Source organism: Fukomys damarensis, unplaced genomic scaffold (genome assembly GCF_012274545.1).
Source record: "Fukomys damarensis isolate Sample0158 unplaced genomic scaffold, DMR_v1.0_HiC HiC_scaffold_27, whole genome shotgun sequence".
NCBI classification, from domain to species: domain Eukaryota; kingdom Metazoa; phylum Chordata; class Mammalia; order Rodentia; family Bathyergidae; genus Fukomys; species Fukomys damarensis.
In genome coordinates, this window is record NW_022900939.1 from 20,305,889 (window position 1) to 20,329,371 (window position 23,483).

At 56.9% G+C, this 23,483-nt stretch overlaps 1 long non-coding RNA gene across 1 annotated transcript; it reads right to left on the reverse strand.

Annotated features, from left to right (window-relative positions):
- Positions 1-60: 60 nt before the first annotated feature.
- On the reverse strand, positions 61-23,209 carry LOC104870241. Its single transcript, XR_782488.1, has 4 exons — positions 23,045-23,209; positions 21,294-21,501; positions 538-672; positions 61-250 (listed from the first exon to the last, which is right to left on the reverse strand). It is a non-coding gene; the product is annotated as an uncharacterized LOC104870241 (long non-coding RNA).
- Positions 23,210-23,483: the final 274 nt, after the last annotated feature.

Here is a 23,483-nt window from a genome sequence, read left to right on the forward strand (position 1 = left end):
TACTGGGGAATCAAACTCAGAACCTTGCACTTGCGAGGCAGACACAGTGCCACTGAGCTAAATCCCCGGCCCTCGTGAGATAGCCTTCTGTTATGCAGCTCCACAGCTCCAGGAGGATGTTCCACACGTGGCATGGGATGAAGGCCACAGGCTCCAAATGTGAGAGCATGGGCTGGGCTCTGAGTCCGTGCACACAGAGAACACAGAACATCTCGCTGATCCTCTTGATTCTGATCCCAGGCTGACATATCTTGGGGAGATTAGGTGGAATGAAATATTATTAAAATCCTTCTGACCTGCTGCTTCTTACTTTTGTAGCGTGTCTACTCAAAAAATTTTAAATTCCCCAAGTGATTAGTAATATATTTGTGTTGGGCAGGGCTGCTCGGGAGAAATTAAGGGACTCCTGGGGATGCAGGAGCAACTCCAGCTCCTGCCACTCGGTCCCATCTTGTGAGCCTCCAGGGTCCCAGGAGATGAAGTAACTGGCCCCGAGTCACACAGCAAGACCAGAGGGCGCAGGGACCTGAGGCTCACATCTATGCTCTGCCTCCTGTCTTCCAGCTGAGCCTGGTTCCTAAATCCAAGGGCCAACCCCAATGCAGCAGCACGTCCTCTGGCCTCCGTGGGTCTTCAGGGATGCGGAAGGATGAGGCCATAGTCCCTGGGGTCCTAGAGAGGAAATGGGAGAAGGCCAGGAAGAGTGAGTGGCAGGAGAGGAGGGCTGCGAGGGGCTCAGCTCATGTGGGAAGGAGACACAGGAGGAGGCCGAGGACCCCTGACAACACCGACTCACTTGGCAAAGGACTTGGGGATGCCCCTGTGCAGCAAGCACGCTCAGCACTGGGTGCAGAAGTGGGTAGGCACCCTTGGCCCCTGACTTCCCAGAGTGAGATGATGCCAACCACCTTTGAGGTTAAGAGTGTGGGTCACGAAAGCCAGTTCGGTTCCAAACTCCCTGGGCCCAACAGCAAGACCCTGGGCCACCTGTGCCCTGTGCAGAAGGTGGTGTGGAGTCACCTGGAAGACCGCAGTGAAGCCTGTAGCTCCTTATGGGTGAAGAAGATGCAGGGCCCAGCAGTGCAGGCAGAGAGGCCGGTTCAGCCCCAATAGCCCGGCATTGTGCGAGGAGCCCTGCTCGCCTGCACACTTCCGAGCGGCATCCTGTGCCTGCTGCTCCTGCAAACTACAATGTCTACCTCGTCTCTTGCAGGGAGCCCGCTGTGTGCCCAGGTCCCTGAGGAGCAGCAGCAGATCACAGAGTGAAGAGAGGTCTGGACAGGATTAAAGGACTTTCCCAGGGAAGCAGTGATTGTGGAGACCCACAGCAGCCTTGCTGGGGTCTCAGGGGAGAAGCATGTTGTCCCCACCGAGAGCCACAGGGACAGGGTGATGGATGTTCTCAGGGGACCCAAATGCCTCCTATCCCAGGTACAGAGCACTGCCCTGCTGCCCACCCATGCAGAGAGCCTGCCACAAGGCCAGGGACACATAGCAGGGCTGTGAGTCAGTGTAGCAGGGCAGCCAGAAGGCTGGGAGGAGGCCCGCAAAAGGGCCTGTGGGGCGGGAGCTGCCTGAGGTTGAACCTTCCATGCAGAATCTGGGTAAACAGCCCCCACCCTGGGCAGCGCTCTCCTTAGCCAGTCCCGGGCAGTATCAGAACCGGCCCAGGTGAGGAGGCACACATGCCAGGAGGGGAAGGTACTTGCCCTAGGGTGTCCAGGGACTCAAGGCTGGGGCTCTAGACTCCCTGCACAGTGCTCTTGACCAAATGTCACCTGAGCGAGGCCATCCTGGAATGCAAACTGCACTTTGTACATTTAAATTGCTCCAACTGCCCAGGAGGGTTGCTGCTCAGGAATCTGTACTAGAAAACAGGCTGCTAATTCCTGAAGCAGGAGAAAGGAGCAAAGGCCCCACTGTGTGCGGGGCACCAGCTAGGGGTTACGCACACACCGTCTTTCTGAAGAGACAGCCACCACCCAAGCCTCCAAGTTAGGGATGTGGCACCTGGCGCCCGAAGAGGCCAGCATGCTGCAGCCACGCTCTACGGTGATGGCTCAGCCTGAGCCAGCAAGTGCCACCCCTCTGGGGTCCATGCTGACCCCCCCATGCCAGCCAGGAGCCTCAGGTGCAAATGGGGAGCCAGTGACCCCAGCCTTGCCCCTGAACCCTCAGGACCTGGGGGACAACTGTGAGGGGACAGCTGCATGAGGTCAGGCTCTGTGGAGGCTCTGTGAGGCTCTGTGGAGGAGGGGCAGCCAAGCCATGGACCTCTTTCCACACAGAGGCCAGGATGGGTGACAGAGCTGAGAAGGCTGCAGTTTGAGCCCTGCCGGGAGCCCTTCACTGGGACTGTGGGGCAATCCCTTCGCTTCACTGACTTCAGCCTCCTTGCCTGTCAGATGGTGACCACATCATAGGGGTCGTGATGGTGCTGTGGGAAGAGCCAGTACTTACCTGGTCCTTGTTAGGGCAATTTGGGTTTTTTTGTCCAGTCCCAGGGATCGAAGTCAGGACCTTGCACTTGCTAGGCAGGTGCAGGGCCACTGAGCTACATCTCTGGCCCTCACCTGGTCCTTGTGAGGCACTCGAGTTTCCACTGTCATGGCTACATCAACATGTGACATGCACCAAGGGTTGCTCTAATAGCTACGTGAATGACACGTGCACACAAGTGCCTGTGCACATGCGTGTGCACATGGTGCGTACACACACGTACACACACTCGTAATGCTGCCGGGAGGCCACGGCGTAAGGCTCCCTGCACGACGGCGGTGAGGGCATCCCAGTCAGCAGTGTGTCACTGTGACAGGCACCGACAGGGTTACCTGGGCTCGCAGTGTCAGAGGCTCTGGTCCCTGGGCAGGTGGCCCTGGTGCTCAGGGTGGGTGGAGAGGCGGCGCATCCCGTGGGAGCGCATGTGTGGCAGAGCTGCTCACTGCATGACTGGATCCAGGGAAAGAAAGACGGGCTGTGCCCCCCCCATGACCACGAGGCCTCCCGCCAGGCCCCACCTCTCAGGTTTTCCACCACCTGCAGCTAGCACCACTGTGGGAAACAAGCCTTCAATATATGGGCCTTCAGGGGACACACGAGATACAAGCTACAGAAGGGACTCAGGGAGCTGAGGACAGAACAGCAGGGCCACCGCCATGGACCAACAGGAAGGGCAGCCCTGGAGTGGCCATATCCACGGCGAAGTGTGCTGCACACCCACTGGCCTCCTCAAGACTCTGAAGGGCAGGCAGGTAGCCAGCACACAGCCACCCACCCACCCAGTAGCACTTCTCCACCCACTGCCTCCACCAGGAAAACTCACATCCAGTATCCCTGGTGAACTCCTACTTAGGCTTCAAAACCTCAAGACACCTCCTCTAGGGTGATTTCCTTCCCCTACCTTAAACCTGGCATAGTAAGAGGCTGTATCCTCTGGGGTCCTGGGCACATTGCTCTTGAATTCAAGACCAGCCTCCTCCACACACTTGGTCCTGCGTCTACACTACAAGGATGATGAAATGTGTTTCAGGAAGAAGCCGCAGGAGGTGCCAAGGACAGACTTGGTATGAAACACGCCCTCAGTCAATGTCACGGTGTCATTTTTTCCCTGTGACAGGTGCACAGGGCACCCCTTTCTCCAACTCTGCCCTGGGCCCTGCTCCCAGCTTTCCCAACTGGAGCATGTTAGGGTCTGAATAGCAGAGCAAGTGATTTGGGAAGAGGACAAGGGTTGAGTGGGTCCCCAGGGCAGAAAGGGACACAGCTCCAGGACCTCAGTGCCGAGAAGAGTAGCCCAAAAGAAGCAGGAGGCTGAAAAGGAGGAGGAGTCCACACCAGGGGCAGTGCAGCCCAAACCAGCAAGGGGCAAATGCAAAGAGGTCAAGGGCAAAGGTTCAAGGTCAAAGGGAAGACATATTCAGAACCCGCAGTCAAGGACATGGACAGAAACGGGGGGTGGGGTGCTGGGAAAGACCTGACCCCAGGGACCTGAGGTGCAGAGGTCCTGGAGAGCCAAGGGAGGACAGAGACACAGTCAACGCCAGCAGAGACCACTGAGCCAAACTCAAAAGTCACCGCCACCCTGTAGTCCCATGAGAAGGGTGCACAGGGTGTCTGGGGAGGAAGGACTGTGAGGAGGGACAGGATGAGGTCAGAGGACCTGCTGTGGGACACAGACAAGGGCCCACCATGTCCCCAAGGATACTTTCTGTCTTGGTCCCTGCAGGGAGGAGGCCCAGCCACCTTGCCTTGCAGGAGGAACTGCCCTGAGACCAAGGCTGCCAGCTCCCTGGGAGCCATGGGCCAAGGCAGGGAAGGTTGGGACACAGAGGACAGAGCCACATGCCTGGTCCCCCACAGAAATGGCCCCATATCCTTGGCCCAGGCACTGCACCCACTCAGGCCTCAGCTTCCCACCAGCTAAGCAGTAGGAATGATGACACACACCTCTTGCCCACTTCGAGTTCCTCTGAGCAGTCACACGGGGCCTGTACCTATCACTCACTGCCATCAGCTCCCAGGTCAGGCCAAGCTCCGAGATCTCATGTCACCACCTCCTGAGCCCTGCAGAGACTCACTGTGATCTTACTTGACCGATAAGAAAACCGAGGCCAAGGGAAGTCAGGTCATTAGATTTCACCCAGCCAGCAAGTGGCCGCAGGAGGATTTGCACCTCTGGCTTCAGTGGGCCTGGCAGGCTGCCCCACACCTGCTAGCCTGTGAGCAGTGCTTGCCCACTGGCATGCCTGCCACCCAGGGGCTCCAACAAGTCTCCGCAGGTGGCAGAGGCCAGGCCCAGAGCAGGATTGGAGGGCCGGCTGGTGACCAAAGGGAGCACAGAGGGCCCATGGCTTGAAAGTCCTCAGCTCTGTGAATCCCCCAAGCAGGGGACCCTTGAGCCCCAGGAAGGGCGCAAGTGTTCTATGCTGGAACAGGTCACCCACATCTGATAACAAAGTCTCCCTTTCCACATTAGCACCTTCTTTCCAAGACACATCACAGCTGAGCTGTGTACCCCAAATTCATATACTAAAGTCCTGACCCCAGTGCCTCAGATGGTGGTGTATGTGGAGGCAGGGACTCTCCAGAGGGCACTCACTTTCACTGGGGTGACCCAGTCCACTCTGTCCTTATAACAAGAGATCAGGACACAAACACATGCAGACAACTGCATGAGGACACAGGGAGGAGACACCATCTGCAAGTCAAGGGGAGAGGCTTCAGGTGGCTCAGTCCTGCAACATCTGGGTCCCTGGGACTTCCAGCTCCAGGACAGGAATAATAAACGTCTGCTACAGAAGTCACCAGGCTGTGGGCTTTGTTACGGCAGCCCCAGGAAGCTGACATGGGCAAGTGTGGAAACCCCTTCACTTCAGGCTGCCAACCTGCTAGAAGGGACCCCTGCTGGTGTCCTCCAGCAGCCCTGCGCATGCAGCTGGCAATGGCAGCACCTAGGCCCCAAAACAGGAAGGGTTCAAGGGGGCCCTGCAGCCTCCCAGCTCCAAGGCACCACAGGAGCTGCCCCACACTCTAGGACTGTCCTTCCAGCCTGCCCTCAGCATGCCGGGGATCCAGTGGACAGGAGCGAGTGGCCGCCTGACCCACGGCCTCCACAGCAGAGGGCTTGAGCTTGTGCGCTGGACTCTGAGCCACCCTCATGGGCACCACACAGATCCGACCTGTGCACCCAGTCTGTTTTTGACTCAGCCTTGCCCAGCCCTGCCAGGCAGCCAGAAACTGGCTGAACCCTGAGACCAGGACTGGTTCTGTCCACCTCCTATTCCCTCCCCCAACTCCAGCTGGAAGCCAAGGAGAAAACCAGGCCGGGGCTGGGGTCCCCACAGGAGACTGACAGGACCTCCTGCAGAGGAGCGGCCCCTGTGCCATGCCTCGCCGTCTCCCACCAGCACCAGAAGGTCAGCATCCTCTCCACAGGTGAGGAAACTGAGGCTCATGGTTTAAGATTGCACAGGTAGGCTGGGCATGGTGACGCATACCTGTAATCTCAGCACCCGGGAGGCTGAGGCAGGAGGATAGCTGTGAATTCGAGGCCAGACTGCACTACAAAATGAGACACCGTCTCAAAAAAACTGAAAAAAAAATTTGTACAGCTGGGCTGCAGTCATCCCCTCATGCACTGGTCCTGGAGGGTCTCATCCCACCAGGACAAGGAGGGCTCTTCTGACTGATGTGAGAGTCTGCTCCTGTCACCCTGTGTCCCCGGCACAGCAGTGCATGCTGGGTATTTGGGAGGCGCTCAGAAGATATCGAATGAGTGAACCACACGCATGTGGGTGGGCGAGTGGGGGCCGGGTCTTGCGCTCTGGCTTCGAATATTCACTGCTGGGTCACATACATGGCCCTGACCCCTCATGTCCTTATCCACAAAACAGTGACAGAGCTGCTGCAAGGACATCAGTTGGGGCATCAAGTGTGAGGCCAGCAGTGAGCACAGCAGTCTGGCTGCAGGGACTGCAGGCCCCTAACACCTATCTTCCCAAGGTCTGACCCTGACACACTAACCCAGAGGCACCCGACTTGGTAGGGACAAATGCCCGACGCTCATAACTTACAGGAGGACAGGCTTCTTTGGGTTAGGGTTGAGTGCGGTCACCGTCTCCAGTGCAGAAACAGCGTGGCGCAGGGCAGAGCGGAGGAAAGCTGCTTGGGTCATGGTGGCCAGGAGCAGAGAGAAGGCGGGAGCTGGGAGTGAGATGCGCCCTTCCAGGCTACACCCCAGTGACCGCCTCTTCCGGTCGGACCCCACCTCTCAGTAGCACACTCAGCTGCTGAACTCGCCAGGGGATGAAGCCATCCGTACGAGTCTTCATATCAACCGTAACAGCACTCAAGAAGCCCAGGAGAGCTCTTCCAAACCCCTTAGAAGTGCTCTCTTCAGACCACCCAAATCCTCACGTTCAGGGAGCCAGGAGATTTACCAGAGGTATCAATCGGGATGAAAAGTGACCACGTGTCATTTCCTGGTTATATAAAAGAAATCAAAGGATAGGCCATTCAAGGTCCCAAGAAGTCGGCAGGATCCCAGTTTCCAGGGTGTAATTCTTGTCCTCGTAGTCTAAAATGGCTGCAGGAGCTCCAGTGATCATATTCACATTCCAAGCAGCAGGATAAAGGAAAGGAGGAATGGAGTAGGTCTAGTTTCTTTAAGGAAACTTCTTAAAAAGGCCCATTCTGCTTACTGTACTAAGTCACATAGGGAGATAATGGCCACGATGACTCTAATTTGTTCATGCATCCCTGTGTGCATGGCAGTATGGTCCTGTCACTCCTCCCATTGAGAGGTGCCTCACCCTTGAACCTGGGCTTGGTCTGTGACCTGCAATGGCAAAAGGCACAAGAGCAAGCAGGATGCAAGCAGAATCTTGAAAAGCTTTTGTGCGCTCCAGCTGCCATCTGGGCACTGGACATCTCTGCCCCATGAACCAGCCCAGGCTGATTTCAAGCCACAAAGCTTTCTGTTTGTTACACAGTAAAAGCTAGCTGATACACTTCTCCAGCTACAGGATATGTGGGAAATGTGGTCTACCACCCCCACCACATTTGTGTGTCCAACAGGAAGGAGAGCATAACATCAGGACGGGACTCTAGCAGCCCCCATTTTACCCAGAAGCCCAGTTCCTGCTCCACCCTTGCCCCCTAGAATTCAGAAGGGAAGTGTGATCTTCTGCCCCACCCCACTGTGAGATTCTGCCCCTGTATGACTGTGACCTGCGGCCACATGGGGAAGGACACTCTCAGCGGGCTATGTTGAGGCCTGCTAGTAGCTCTCCTAGTGACCGGGGGACGGCAACCCTGTGGGGTTTGCACACAGGGCAGCAGACGCTTGGCACTGCCTCACCCTGAGGCGCCTCAGTTTGCCTGACTGTGAAACGGACAGGCCGGACCACATCTCTGTAAAACGCACCCTCCGTGCTGGGCTCAGCTCCTGTCCCAGCATCCCTATGCAACTGTCCCCACACCCCACACCTAGGGCCTGCATTAACCGGCTCCAGGTTCCAAACCACATCTACGTTCTTTCCCTTGACCTTCAAAGTGTCACTGCTCAGGAAAAGTCCAGCAAGCATCAGCGGAAGAAGGAAAAATACTGATCCCAAAGTAAACAGCTTCTCCAGACAGCTTCCCTGTGACAAAGGATCCATCGCAGCCCCCAAGCCCACTGTTTCTCTATTAAAGCAAAGGTTCAGTGGGATTTGCATCGTGGGCTGAGGACACTGGCAGGAACTCACCCTCTGCCACCTCCATTTCCCTGTCTGAAATGGACAGGTTACACCCCATGAGGGGCCCTGGGCTGCGTTGGTGCCAGCCCCACCTGCTGGGCACAGGCTTCAGCCACCCAGCCCCCTCTAACCCTGCAGTGGGAACACCAGTCAACGATGCCAACGATTTCCAAGAAACTGGAAACGCAGACACGTTTGTGAGATCTCCTGTAGTGGGCTGGATGGTAAACCCCACAAAGATACACGTGACCCCAAACCTGTGAACATGACATTATTAGCAAACAGCAACTTTGCACATGTAATTAAGTGGTATCTTAAGGTGAAATAATCCTGGAAGGCCCTAAATCCAATGACAAGTGTCCTTGTAAGAGATAAGAGAAGGATGCATGGAGGAAGAGAAGACCAGGTGAAATCCAGACAGGCTGCAGTAAAGTAGCCATAGCCAGGGGACACCTGGGGGCTCCAGGGCCTGAACCAGGCAGAAAAGAGATTTTCTGGGAGCCTTTGGAGGGGGCGCAGCCCTGCTGACACCTTGATCTTGGACTTCCAGCCTCCAGAACCTTGAGAGAATAAGTTTTGCTATTTTAAGCCACATTTGTGGTCACTTGTTATAGCAGCCACCACAAACCCATACAACTCTCAACTTCTAAGCAAAGGCTTCCTCCCTCTTTATTACAAAACACACATGCGCAGCCAGTGGGACCTGGAGTCCTGGTCATCAGGGCCTAGGTCCACCTCTCAGGACCACAGTAGAGGCAGGGGGTGTTGAGGAGGCACAAGCCACCCCCAGAAGCCACAGGCTGCTCTCTGCTGAGTCCAGGGAATGGCAGTGCCTGCTTCACGGGCAGCTGTGAGGACCCTGGACAGGACAGGCCTCTCCAGCCAGGATGGTGGAACTGTTCACAGGCACGAGCTCCTCTGTCCTGATCGGGACACAGTCTGTGAGCTCCTGCCACCCTGCTCCCACCCTGCCAACTCAGACAGGAACAGCAGGGCAGTGGCCTTACAGAAGCTTTTACAGAGGCGGTGCCCAGGGCCTGAACCTCCTGCACCGAGAGAAATGACCCCACCCTCCCCCAGGGGAGGTGGCTGTCCCATGGCAGAGGTGCCAAGCTGGTGAAAGGCCACCCTCCCTCCCCTGGCACCACCGTCCACTGCAAATGCCTGGCCAGGGTTGGTGCCAGCAGCTTTCTGGGGCTGTCATGTGCCCAGGCTGCTGGCAGCTGGCCGGCCCAGGGACCTGCCCTCCACCCCTCGACACACCTTTGATTCGGAGGAATGTGTGCATGTGCTTTTTATTCCTTGAAGGGGAAAAATCTCTCTCTCGGCAGAATTCTTCCTGGGATCCCGGCTGCTGGCCACTGGCAAGGGGTCCTGGGAAGGTCAGGCCTTTGCAGGGACCCCCACCCTGCTTTCCCTCCCATGGTGCCCCGATACCTCCAGTGCCCTCGAGGCCCCCACCTGTGTGGGAAGGATGCGAGGGCTATGGCTTCCAACCCACCTCCAAGGGTTTAAATCCACCCTCTCGCTGGTGACCTTCCTTGGGCAAGTCCCACCCTCCCTGAGCCTCAGTCCGCTCGTCCATGAAAAGGAGTTTTCCTTGGGGCTCTTCAGAGAACCGAACTGGAGAACCCTGTACTTTATCACGCATACTGGGGCTTCAGAGAATGTTTGCTTGGGGCAGTTATGAATGATAACGCCAGAGTGACAGGTGTCAGCAGGCTGGCGCAGGCTGGCACATTTAGCAGGCTTTGACTCAATACAGCCACGTATATTAAGGTAATGTACTCAGAGCGGACTTCTAGGGAGCCCTCCACAAACACGGGCAGTGGGCCACAGGCTCCAGGTTCTCCCAGCTGGGTCCCGTGCCTCTAGGCCTGTCATCAGCTTCCCCAGGGGTCACAGGGTGACCCCTCAAGGCCAGGAGAAGGGCAGCTCCCTCTATCCAGCCACTACCACTCTAGCCATTTCCGGGCCACAGGTGGCCCCACCCTTGAGTCAGGAGACTGTGTTTCTGGCATTTTCTCTCCTAACCTAACTCTGGTACAGGAGAAGGCAACTGGGTTTGGATCTATCCACATCAGCACCCACAGCTCTGGAGCTTCCGTAAAAGGGGTCCAAGGCACCCTAGGAGCTGGAGGTCCAGAGTCAAACACTCAGCCTGCTCTGGAGCCACAGGGGCCCAGGGAGCAGGGCTCCCTGCAGGCCAGAGTGACCACACCTGACTCAGGCTCCCCAGCAAGAGGGTGCAGAGCTAGACCTGAACACAGACCCTGCTTGGAGACTCCCCTTCTGATGGCCAGCAGCATCAGGCATCTTCCCATGATGCCCCACGGCCCCCTCTGCATGCCACCTTCATCTTTTCACTTCCGCTCTGCGTCTGCACCTGCCAGGGCCACCCTAAAGCGGAGTCAGAGACTGCCTCCCTACCCCGGCCCCCACAACATTCAAAACCCATTCTGCGAACCGCTCCTTGGTGTGGGGTGGGCCACAGCCCCCAGACCCCTTGGAAGGTGCTTTCGCCCTGCCTGTTTGCTGACAAAAAGCCAGGCTCAGAGAGGTTAAGCGGCCTCACATGGCTTCACAGCTGGTAGGCTGAGCTCAAGCCCACGTCAGTCTGCGTCTTTGACCCTTGCAGTCAAGGCCTGAGGGCAGCGGCCTGCACACCCCACGCCTGCACATCCCCACCCACACGTGCCCTTGTCCCTGCAGCCCCCAGTGTCAGAGAGGCAGGAGAAGCAGGAGGAGCCCCCGCAGGAAGGCCCCGCAGGAAGAGCAGGCAAGATGCTACACAGGAGACAGGTGGACAGTGTCGTGCTGGGTGCAAAGTCCGGGGTGAGCTCTGGAGCCATCAGCACGATGGGCTTTCCAAAAGGGGGCGTGTGGGCCGAGCGCGTCAGCTATGCCTGGGTGGGCAGCAGCAGAGGGAACAGTGTGTGCACAAGTGCAGAGAGGGCCAGTGAGGCTGTTTCCGGGGGTGCACTGTGCTCTCAGAGCCTCCTAGATGGGGTAGGGGGTTGGATGACCGGACAGGAATTGAGCCTCTAGATTTTATCCAGAAAAACTATAGCTCAGGGGAGAAGGATGGAACTTGCCATGCGGAAGTATCCGCCAGAAGCCACGAGACCCAGAAGGACAGGAGGCGGGAGGTGAGGGCCAGGCCTGGAGGGAGGCAGAGCGGGGAGCTGGAGGCGAGGGCCTGGACAGAGAAGGGGTCATCTTTCAGAGCCCTGCTGCCGGGACCAGGGTGGGACAAGCTGGGGGTGAGACTCGGGCCTGCAGGTTACAGGTGCATTGGTTTTTTTAATGTTTCACAGCTGCCTTTTGATTCTGCAAGAAAAAGAGGTGTCCGAGAAGTCTGGAAGAAAATTTGGTGAACACAGAAATAAGAACCTAGGGCCAGGGATTTAGCTCAGTGCTTCTGACGCCTGCTTCGCAAGCACAAGGTCCAGAGTTTGATCCTCGGTACCAAACACACACACACACACACAAGAAGAAACTGCTCATGCTGACTGTGAGGATGATGGCCTGCAGTGGTAGCTACTTGGAAGGCTTGGCAGGCGGGAGGACTGCTTGGGCCCACAAGATCTAGAAAAGAAAGAAAATATAGAAAACACTTGAATACGACGAAGAGAGAGCAATATCCTGGACCAGGCATGGGGGGCCAACAGAGAGTGGAGCACACCAGGCAGGGCTGCTCAGGACAGAGCAGCCCCTGTGAGGAAGGCACAAGGGATGGCACAGCCAAAGCTACTATGCCTTCTCAGGGCTGGGTGCCCACACCCTTGGGCAATGACTGACGTGCATACTTCATGGGCAGCCAGACTTCCAAAAACAGTAATGAAGTATTTCCGCCAGAGCCTAAGGGAGCTATGGGGGCCTCGGTGAGGGCCGCGGCCCTGGCATCAGGAGAATTCGCCCCACCTGCTGCAAGAAGGCAGGCCCACCCAGCCACGGCCCAACAGGTAGACGGAATCAGCACGCTGGACTGAGCTATCTTGGGCCAGAATTTGGAATGCCACACGTAGCAAACAGTTAATGATCAACTGGTCACCCCTATCCAAAAGACCTAGAGCTAATAGGGCTATAAAATGTGTAAAATATCTGCCCCTGACCAGACCAGACACGCCAGTGAGGGCAGCAAACTTTCCTGGGTCTCCACTCTTGCACACAAGGCGCTGGTAGGAGACATCGTGGGAAGATCCTCCTACGACGAGCCACTGGGCCGGAGACAGGTCCCAGGCCCCACCCTGGCTGAGACTCCTGTCCCTTTGTAGCTGTCACTGAAGAGACACATGTTCTTTCCCAAGTTGCATATTTGGGAGACACCAAGAGCTGTTTAAGCAGAGCAGACTTCACCCTACGAAGGAAAAGGAAGGGATGGGACGGAATGGGACAGCGACCCCTCCTCCACCCAATATCCTGCCCGTACACCCACCGACGAAGGGCTCTCTGTGAGAGCTGCTGACATCTGCCAATTTATATGCTAATTCCAGAAATGATTCTTCCTACATTCAATAAAAGCTAAGGAATGTTCCAAAGGTCCGAACAGATTGTACCATTAACAGACAGGGAATGCAGAACAGATCTGCCCACGGAGTCCCAGGCAGGTGACGCGCTCCCAGCTCTCACCCCGGCCTGTTTGTGGCCCACGTGCCCCTGTAGCTGACTTGCCAAAGTAAAACTGCTTGGGCATCAAAAGCCTGCAAGTGCCCATCTTGACCTTGAGGTCCTCTTTCCTAGTAAGCTTTTGAAGGAAAGACTAGAACAGAACTGGGGGTTCGTGCTGAACCCCTCATACCCGTTATCTTACTGACCCTGAACACATTAAGTGCCACCGGAATGTCACCCTCTTGTCCCAAGTCACGGCACCGCTCCTCCCAGCACATTCCTGTCCCCCACCGATCACATATACACGCACAGCCTTTCTTACTGGCCCCATCTCACCAAGACCTACCTTCTTCTGAAACTTCCCACGTGCTGTTCCACCACCAGGGCAAACCTTCTGTCTCTTGCCCAGGTGCCTCTGACTCATCCAGGTCTTCCCAGGCTAAAGGTCATGTGTGCAGGGAAGCCCACCTGAGCGTCGGGAGAGGCAAGGTCAGAAACACTCACCGAGCACTGCACCTTTCTTCCCGGGGCTCATCACAACTCTAGTGAAGCCACTGTCTGTGCAATAACTTTCTTAGTTTCTGTCACAGCTGATGGTGAGCTTACTGAGAGCAAAGACCAGGGTCTACCAGGGCAGTATATCCCTAGAACTTAGAAGAATGCTGTCACAGACTGCAGGGGAGGGAGTAGTTTAAAGGAGGGCCAGATGGATGGATGGACAGACAGATATATGTATGGATGGATACACAGGTAGACGGATGAGGATGGATGGACAGATTTATGTCTGGATGGATATATAGGTAGATGGATGGACGGACAGATGGATGTTTAGATGAATGGGTATGTAGATCAATGGATGGATGCCTGGATAGACAGATATATGATTGGACAGTAATGATTACCCAGACAGCCGTGTGTCTTGGTAAATCTGCAGTTCTGCCTCACCCCCTCCCTAGAGCTGAAGAAGGATCCCTATCAACAGACCACCAGTGGCCCTGTCTCCCCCTCGGGCTTGGAGACTGAGAACCCTACTTACGAGGTCAGCCTCTCAGCAGGGTTTTCTCTTCTCTGGGCATTGTTCCTGCTTCCCTGAGACACATGGCCCACATCCAAACCACCTCCAGGTCATGGCCTCCAGCACAGGGACCCTGATCTCTGCCCCAACCCACAGGACAGGCCACTGCATGGCCACGCTCTCCACTCCCCATCAGGACGCGCTGAGGACGAGGGACACGTACACAGACACTGGTGACACCCTCAGACTCATACAACCCAAGCCCAAGCTCAGTCTCTGTCCATACTGCAGTTTGGAGCCAGGGGCCTTCCTCCCTAAGCCTGTTTTCACATCTGGAGAAGGGCATCACACAGAGCATGAAGGATTGGATCCTGTGACATGTGTGGGGCACAGGGTATACAGTAAATTGCTGCCTCGTGGGCTGAGAAGCCAGGTCAAAGACACCCGCAGTCAAGGCAGAGCCTTAATGACCCTACCCTGTGCTACCTGTCACTAAATGATACTCCACAACTGTCCTGGAGCAGCCCGGGGAGTGGGTAGAGGGTCACTGCTCTCTGTCGGCCCCAGGTACCAAAGCCACCAGTGTCCCAGACATGAGGATAAGCCTTGAAGATGCTCGTCCCTACTCCACTCAGATCACCTGTGGCTATTTCATGCAATGCCCAGGGTAGACCTCAAATCGGCCTGTGAGGTCTGCAAGGCCCAGCCAGCAGTGCCTCCATTCCCAGCCCCCTATTCTGCACTCTTCAAGACAAGCAGGCTCTCTCAGGGCCTTTGCATGTGCCACTGTGGCCCCAGATCTCTACTTGGTTCGTTTCCTTCTCAAGTCTGTGCTGAAAGGTCCTCATCAGCCAGGCCTGCCTGGGCCCAGCCTGAATCACAGCCACCACTGCTATGTCAAGCTACAGACTTTCTCTGCTTCCTGCTTCTCCCCTGCTGGACAGCCCCAGGTTCCTGCGCTCACGGCCATATCCCAGCCCTGGTTCCTGGTGGGAACTTGGCAAATGGTGATGAAGTGGACGAGTGGATACGGACGAGTGAAGAGGTATCTGTTAATTCGCCCATTCATGTACTTCTGCTGTGAAATGACCCGGTACATTAATGACAGCAAGAATCATAGCAGAGCCCTGACCAGGGGTCAGGCTCTGCACCAGGGGCAGGGGTGAAAAGTGAACCCAGTGCAGCCCCCACCCTATAGATGACCTATAAATGTGTTACTTGATCAATAAATAAAACAAGTGGTCAATACATTATATTGATCCATATGTGATCCATTCATGCAATAATAGTCCGGGTTAGGACAGGGCTCCCAAAGGGGCAGAAGCAGGCATTTGGACGGGCACGAGGGGGCCTTCTCCTAGGAAATCAGTCTTGAGACCAGAAAGATGTGTGCGACTGGGGAAAGCAGGTCAGGCCTGACGAGTGTATGGGCATCCAGAGGTTGCTGTAACAGAGGATCCCAACCTGGGAGCCCAAACCAAAGGATATGCATCCCCCCACAGCTCTAGATATGGAGTTCCAGGTCATGGTGTAGGTCACAGTCCCTTCGGAGGTCCCAGCAGAGGGTCCTTCTTGCCTCTCCCAGCCTCTGGCTGCTCCACAAGCTCCTTGGCATACGGCAGTGTCTCTCCTGGCTCTGCTCCCAGCTTCACACAGCCTCCTCCCTCTTTCCCAGGTCTTCTCTTACAGGACTTTCATGAACTTCAGGCCCATAAGGAGAATCCAGGATGATCTGAAATCTTATTAGTCTGTTTTCCATTGCCCATAACACACCACCATAGACTGGGTGAGTTATAAAGAGGAGAGGTTTATTTTGGCGCATGGGTCTGGGAAAGGAAAAAGGACCTCATTTGGTGATGTCTTCTTGCTGGCAGACTCCTGGGGCAGCCCTGCGGAGTGAGACACACACATAGTGGTGTCTGTCTGGCCTCTCCCTCCTACACAGCCATCACATTCACACACAGAGCTCCACCCTGATGACCTTCACTTAACCCTAATCCCCTCCCAAAGGCCCCACCTCTGCCACTACAGTCAGATTCCATTCCCACCTCCTAATACCTCAAAGCACCCTACCTTCATTACACCTGCAAAGACTACTTTTTATCAGAGGGTCAACATTCACAGGTCCCAGGGGTCGGGATCTACATGTATCTTTTGGGGACCCCGTCCAGCTCGGGACAAATGTTTGGACCAGAGGCACTGAGGCTGGGAGGCGTTGTGGGGCACAGTGTCAAAGGCAGCTGGATAAGGGGACAGGCTGGTTCCCATGGGCCCAAGGATACAGGTGATGAATGGTCATGGCTGGAGTCACACTGGGGAGGGACATGACTGACAGGTGCCATGGAGAGAGGCAGCAGAGAGGGAAGGGTGGAGAAGTGGGTGCATTACAGGGGGCTGCTGTGGTTCCACGGGGACCCAGGCAGGGTTCAGAGGTCTACAAAGTACTGGAGGTTCACAGCCTCCATGCTGGTGAATGGGATGGGTGAGGGGAGGCTGGCACAGGTGAGGGGTGGGTGAAAGGTCCTTCTCCCCAGATGGGTAGGTAGGTGGGGCCTGGTGGGACCCTCCCAGCTGCTCTGAGTCGAGGCCTAGGGTTCTCGTCTCCCAGATGCAGAACCAAGAGGCAGAAGGGGCTGGGTCACCCCAGGCGGCATCTGGGCTGCACCTGCCGGGTTCACTGCAGCATCCTAGGGCGGCAAGGAGCTCGGCCGACACTCACAGGAGTACTGGGATGGCAGGGCCATTCCTCTCATTTCTGGCCCAAATGCGGCACACGGGGCCCTGGGGTCTGCACTGTGAGGAACCTCGGACCTGCCCCAGATGAACTTCCAGGTCGAAGCCACTGGCCAGGTCCCCTCCCAGCAGGAGCTGCTCCTGCCACACGGAAGGGCTCAGCCGCTGCAACATGGGGATCCCATGCCACAGTCACTACAGGCCTGTCAGCTTCAAAGTTCTCCACTTCCTAAAAGCTCAGGGCCTTGCCCATTTGGAAAACACTCCCTGAAAGCTCAGTGGCCTTACCCACGTGGTTCTGGCTCTGAGCAGGCAGTGTCCCCAGAATGTTCACTGTTCCCAGGCATCGGCCCCACCCCTGCCTCTCAGACATGGACCGGGCTTCACAGCCACCTCTCCCAGGCTGCACTGGCCCCTGCCCTCCCTCTCAGTCAGGACAGAGATCTCTTCGGCAGGGGTTCATGGTTGGGATCTTCCTCCTCCCACCCAGAAGCTGGAGTCCCTGAACGTCCCCCGCCACAACGCAGCCTGCTTTTCCCACTTGGCTGTCCGTGCAGCCGGACCCCATTGCTGAGCCCGGGCCCAACTGCTAGAGCCTGTGGCTTCTCCTGCAGGGCGGCGGGGTGGGGAGGTGGGCGCCAGTTCACAGAGGACAAGAGGCTCATTGCCCACTGGGCTGTGCCCGCAGGCTCAGAGAACCGCCAGGAGGCATCTTCCCACCAAGGACTGGGTGGCAGGATTGGCAGGGCCCTGGGGCCTGGACAGTCTGCTTTGGCCTTGTGGATCTGGATAAACTGGAAAAGCAAAGGGCCGCACCGGGCACCGAGCCAGGCAAAGGAAGTGCTGGCAAAGGGCTAAGCGCAGGCCCAGGTGGCAGTGCACACGGCAGTGGCCAAGCCAGCCCCACCTCTCAAACCACCTGCCTGAGGCCTGCAAGCAGCCCCTCCACCACCAGCCACCACCCCCAGGCCCTGCACGCAGAGCCCCTCTGCACGCGAGGCCCAGAGCCAGGCAAGCACAGGCCGCCCTCCACGCCAGTTATTAATCACACCCACCCTGAAGGTGATCGATGGCAGGGCTTGGCAGCACTGGCCTGGCCGCGCTCCAGCCTCACCTTCCAGCATCAGGGACACCGAGGACACAAATGTAAGCTTTGGCAAGGGACAGCACATTGTCTCCCAGCTGTGGGAAAATGGTTAATGCGCAAACATTTCCTTAAAATGAGCTTACAAGGAAATGTTCAAGATGGCCTTATTAAAGATAATCAGCCTGGATGAACAGGACAAAATTAAGTCCCTATCCAGGGCCTGAGAGCCAGAGAAGTGGTCCAACGGGGCATCACTAAAGCAGGGACCAGCAGTGGGCAGGACTCCACGGTCCTGCACTTGATTTTTAACACTTGTGGAGGTTTCCAGGTCAGCTGAGTGTGGAGTCCCCCCGCACACCCCAAGTTCATGAGGACACGGCTGGCAGACACGAGGAGTGGCTTCAGGAATCAGGGCCTCTGGGGCCACTGTGCTGGAATGTCAGGGCCTAGATTAAACTCTGGACCTGCCATATGGCCCTGTGTCCTGGGACTCAGGCTGGCAGCCAAGGAGGAGCCTGGGGCTGGGTCTCCCACCCTCCAACCCACTGCAGAAAGCCATTTTTCAAAGGTGTTTCCCAGTAGTTTCTCTAGAAGGAAGGGCTCTTTGAGAAGCTGGCTTGGGCTGGAGCCAGGCAGAGATGTCTGGGGCTCTTGGCAAAAGCACCAGCCTCCTGAGATCAAAAGTGCCTTTCTTGGTTACTCACTGCCTCTTGGTGCCAGGTGAATGAGCCACGGGGGCACCAGGGGCTCGACAGGGCCGGAGTTGTCTTACCGACTAAAAGATGGGGGTGGGGGTGCTGACCACAGGTGTGCCCCACCAAGCCATGGAAACCCCAACCCAATGGGCCAGGGCTCATGTTACAAAGGACCCACGGCGGGGCCCTTCAGACGGGGGCTCCCCGAGGACACTGCACCATTTGTTCAGGGATCGTTAGCTGTTTGACAGAGAGAGGCCCAGACCAGGGACATGCAAAGCCATAGGGCTCACAGGCCCTGCCAGCTGACGTGGCAGTCAGGGCACGCACAGGGAGTCTTATGAAAGTGGTAGCACCTTTACCCACACAGGGCCTCTTTTCAGGACAGAGGAGGGCCAGGTGCAAGGAAACATGCACTCCTGATGACGTGGCGTGGACATCAGCAACCTGGGTCACACTCTTCCGGGGCTGTCTTCTCACCGCGCACAGACCGGCGGCCTCCTTGGGTGTGGCTGCTGCTGCCCAGCACCAGAAAGAGAAGCTCCTAGGTGCCCCTCATGCCCAAAGCCCCACATCTGCCACTGCCAGCTCCACACAGGCTGCCAGGCCAAGACAGTCCCATCCCCATGATGTGGCTGGTCAAGGTGACAGTGACCTGTTTCTCTGCTAAGAATGGCAACAGAACCCACGGAGCAGACCAAGTACCCAGGGAAGGGATGAGATCTATACACTCAAGATCCCTTGGCCAGCTCCTGCCAACCAAGACCCAGAGGCCACACTCATCAAGGCCAGGACCCAGGGAGGACCACCCGCTTCTCCTCATCCTCACAAGCTGGTGCTGGACAGACTGGTCACTCCCGTCCACAGAGGAGCCACTGTTCTGGTTGAAGTATGAAGTGTCCTCCAAAGCCTTGTGTGCTGAGGTGACTGGATCACACCAGCATCTACCTCACCGATGAATTAACCTACCTGTGACTCCACAGCTGGACGGCCTAGGAGGAGGTGAGGTCCTGCTGGAGGAAGGTCACTAGGGATGTGCCTTCCGAGAAAGGTGATCCTCATCCCCTGCCCTTTCCCCTTTCTCTGGCTCTCTCTCTCTCTTCCTTGCTTTCTGGCCACCATGAGGTGAGTGGCTTTCCTTCTCCACACCCTTCCACCATGATGATTTTGCTTCACCTCAAGGCTAATGCAATGGACAGGAGCCAGAATAAACCTTTCCTCCTCGAAGTGGGTTTTCTCGGGTTCTTTTGGTCACCACAATGGAAAGCTAATAAAGCCACCAAGGTATAAAAGTAGGCACAGCCAACAGGCCACAGACAGAACATGCTACTGCTGATCCTGCACAAACCACCTCTGTCATATCCCCATTCGCTTCAAAATCATCTACTGTTGCTGCGGCAGAGGGAAGTACAGGCCCATCCCACAGACCTGGAAACTGGGGTCAGAGAGTACAATAACGTGTCCATGGCCAAACAACTACCTGTGGCAGGGCCAAGGAGATCTGACACCAAAGCCACCCTGCCCTTGATCCCTCATCCACTGTCTGACCTGCTCCCTCCTGGTGTCTAGCACATGGCCATTCAAGGAGATGCCAGGCACAAGCCCTCACCGTATAAAGCAAGGAGAAAATCTGCCAGCTGGTCAAAGAAAGCAGCTGCACAGGATAAAGTGTTCCCCCAGATGCCTGTCCACCAGAACTGCAGAATATAAATTAATTTGGAATTGCGCGGCGGGTAGGGGTGGGGTGGTGGTGCTTGTTTTTGCAACAATAAGGATGGAATCCAGGGCCTTGCACAGGGTAGGCAAGTGCTCCACCACTGAGCTCCATCCTTGGTCCTTTTCACTTTTGAGACAGAGTCTCACTAAGCTGCACGGACTGGCCAACAAATTCACATTTCTCCTGCCTCAGCCTCCCAAACAGGTGAGATTACAGCTGTGTGCCACTGTGCTTGGTGAAATAGGGGTACATGGATCCAATTAAGCTGAGGTCACTTTAGAGTAGGTGGGCCCTAAACCCAACATACCTGGCACCCTTGTAAGAAGAAACATGGACCAAGGCACACAGGGAAGACAGCCAGGTGACAGGAGGCAGAGGTCAGAGTGATACAGCCACAAGCCATGGAGTGACAGAGACCACCAGGAGCCACAGAAGCTGGGAGAAACAAGAAGAACCCTCCCCAGCACCCTCAGAGGACACGGGAAACCTGGCTCCGAGCTGTGGGGAAATGTGAGCTGTCTAAAGCCCCAGCCTGCAGTGCTCCATTACAGCAGCCCAGTGAGTCCAGACAACACCCAGGGCCCAGGGGAGGCGAGTGGATCCCTGCCACAGTGCTGAGGGAGTCACTGCTGCCTGCCACGTTATCAGTCAGCTGGAAGGGGAGACTTTGTTCTAGGGGGAAACGGGAAAATAGAGCCCAGGATTCTCTTGCAAGGGCATTGGCCCTCAGCCTCACAGAAGCGTTTCCTGCCCACGCCAGCTGGGCACAGCTAGCTTCACGTCTATGCTCCTCTCACCCAACTTGGAGTTCCCCTCTACTGGCTCCTGGCCACCGCCGCTGGCCGGAACAGAGATCACCGTCCTGCATGCCCTCGGTCACGCGGAGTCACTGCGTCTTAGTTATGCAGCAAAATGACCTGCCAGGTGGAAAGCGAGACCATCCGGTCCCAAGCACCCCAAACATTCCTGGCACCTCACAAAAATGCCAAAGGCATCTGACGGGGGTAAGTGCTTCCCACAGGCGACTCTGCTGGGCTGTGAACCCTGAAGCCTAAAGGAGCAAGTGACTCGCTCAAGGGACCCGGCGCTCCCACCCCATGCCTGCACCAGGCACCTGCTCCGTCCCTAGTACCCAGCCCTGCCACCTTCCCCCAAGATCAGAGCTGAGATACAGGACCTCTCACCCTTCCTTCCTCACCTCTCACTGCAACCCTGGTGCAGTCACCACCTTCAGACTCCCCACCTACGTGCAATCTGCTCCGGCATCAATGGAGTCCCTCTGCCCGTGAGTGGCCAGAGTGAATGGGTCTGGTTCCTGGAGGCACCAGTCCAGGAGTGCACAGGTTGGGATGTTAATGCTGTGGGGGGAGACAGGACTAGAATGTTCGGTGCCTCATTTTCCTCTTCTGTAAGACATAGGCAAGGACACATGGGTGCGGGGATAAACCACACACAAAGCACACCCTGCCCGGTCACCACGGGCAGCCGAGGATGCCCAGGGTCCACTCGATCCTGGCCTGGCACTGAGGGTCACGTGCACTTGCCCTCCATGGGCTCAGGTGCCTCTTGCCCTCTTGTCAACACCCCCAGAGCACAGAACAGCGAACTAGAGCCTCTGTGCCCCACCCACAGCGGGGCGTGGGACCAAGGCTCACAGCACGACCAGAAGCCGAGGCTGTACAGCAGCAGGCATCCATACACTCTTCCATCCGCCCATCCATTTAGTCTGTCAATCGCTGAGCACCTACTAAATGCCAAGCTCTACCCTGGGCACAGGGGCTCCCCCACGAAGAAAATAAAGCCCTCGTCCTTGTGGGGAAGCAAGCAACAGGGATCTCCCATGCCACACTCTACACCGGACGATGAGATTCCCAGTGCCAGGGAGACAGAAGCAGCCGGCACTCCCAGGGGACCGTGTAGGTCACACTGCGGAGACCCAGGCAGGACCAGCCCCCGCCACTGTGGGGCACAGCTGAACCTGATCCCCCTCTGCCCACTTCGGTTTGGAGCCATGCACCTTGGCCTGGCCAGCCACCCGCTCCACAACAGGGCTTTAGTTGTGTTTGCTAAGTGGAGCCCCTGGCTAACACCTATGTGCCCGGGTGTGCAGCCTCATTTCTTTGCCCTGCAAATGGTTCTTCTCGATCATGTACCTGACACTAGGCAGGGGGTTCTTGGGCTGCACCAAGACCTGGACTTTTGGGGAACCTGGAAGAGTGGATCACATATCCACAGTAAGTCTTTGGACCCCCACAGATCACCCAGGATGGACATGCCCACCCTCTCTCCCCAGCACCCAGATTCCCACTGCAGGTGTCAGGCCAGGGACCTCAAGTTTCCAGGGGGACAGAGGGGCGCTCCCTCACCACGCCTGCAGCCCGGGCAGGACCACCTAGGTGGGCAATCTGTGTGCCACAGGGGTGCCAGGCAGCAGCCTCCCTCATAATTCCCACTCCCCACAGAGGCTAGGAGCTGAGATCTCAGCCAGGGCTGACTGTGGACCCCATGCCAGAGCTGGACACCCATCCCGGCCACCACACAGACCCCCTAGGCTCCCAGAAGGCAGAGAAAGAGCGAGCACCAGAGAGGGAGCCAAAGCTGGGACGCCTGGAGGATGCTCACACCATCCCTGGGGCCAACAAGGGATCGTGAGGCAGAGGCACCTTAGCAAAGAAGGCGAGGAAGTGTTCCAGGTGGGGCCGCTGCCTCTCTGCAGGGCCTGGCTAGAGAACTAGGCTGCCCGCTAGGTGCTGCTGGAGCGCTGCTGCCCTCCACTGGCCTGCCCAGGAACTGCATGCACCCCCACAGTCGCTCTCCCAGCGTTCCTCCTACCTGACCCTCCACCTGGCCCTACCTCTAAAGCACTCCAGATCCGACACCCATATGCAAATAATCTCTATGCAAATCACCTCTGGGCACCCAGCCCACTGCTAGCAGGACACCACTCACCATTCCCACCACCCAAGCTGGCTCTGCATGCTGGCATCTCATGGGTTTGTAAGGTGGGGTGATGCCAGTGCACCCCAGACCCAGCAGGCACCAGCTTGGCTACCAGGGACGTCCTTGGCTGCTGGGTCTGCAAATGGGTGCTGCTGCCTGGGTCTCCTCACCGGAGAAAACTGGACTCAGGACTCAGCTGTGTGCAGACTCAGCAGAGGGCAGTGCCCAGCGGGGAGCAGAGCGCACGGCCCCCCCATCTGCAGCACCAGCCCCCCTGAAACACAGAACTTCCTCTCTCGCTGCACCACAGAGCAAGCTCTGGCCAGGTGAGAGGAGGAGCTGGGCAGGACAGAGCGCTTCACATGGGCCTCTGCCCCTTCGTGTGACAACAGCCAGAGGTCAGTCCCATTGGGTCTCGTGGTCTGGGTGTCCGAAGCCAGCCCAGAGC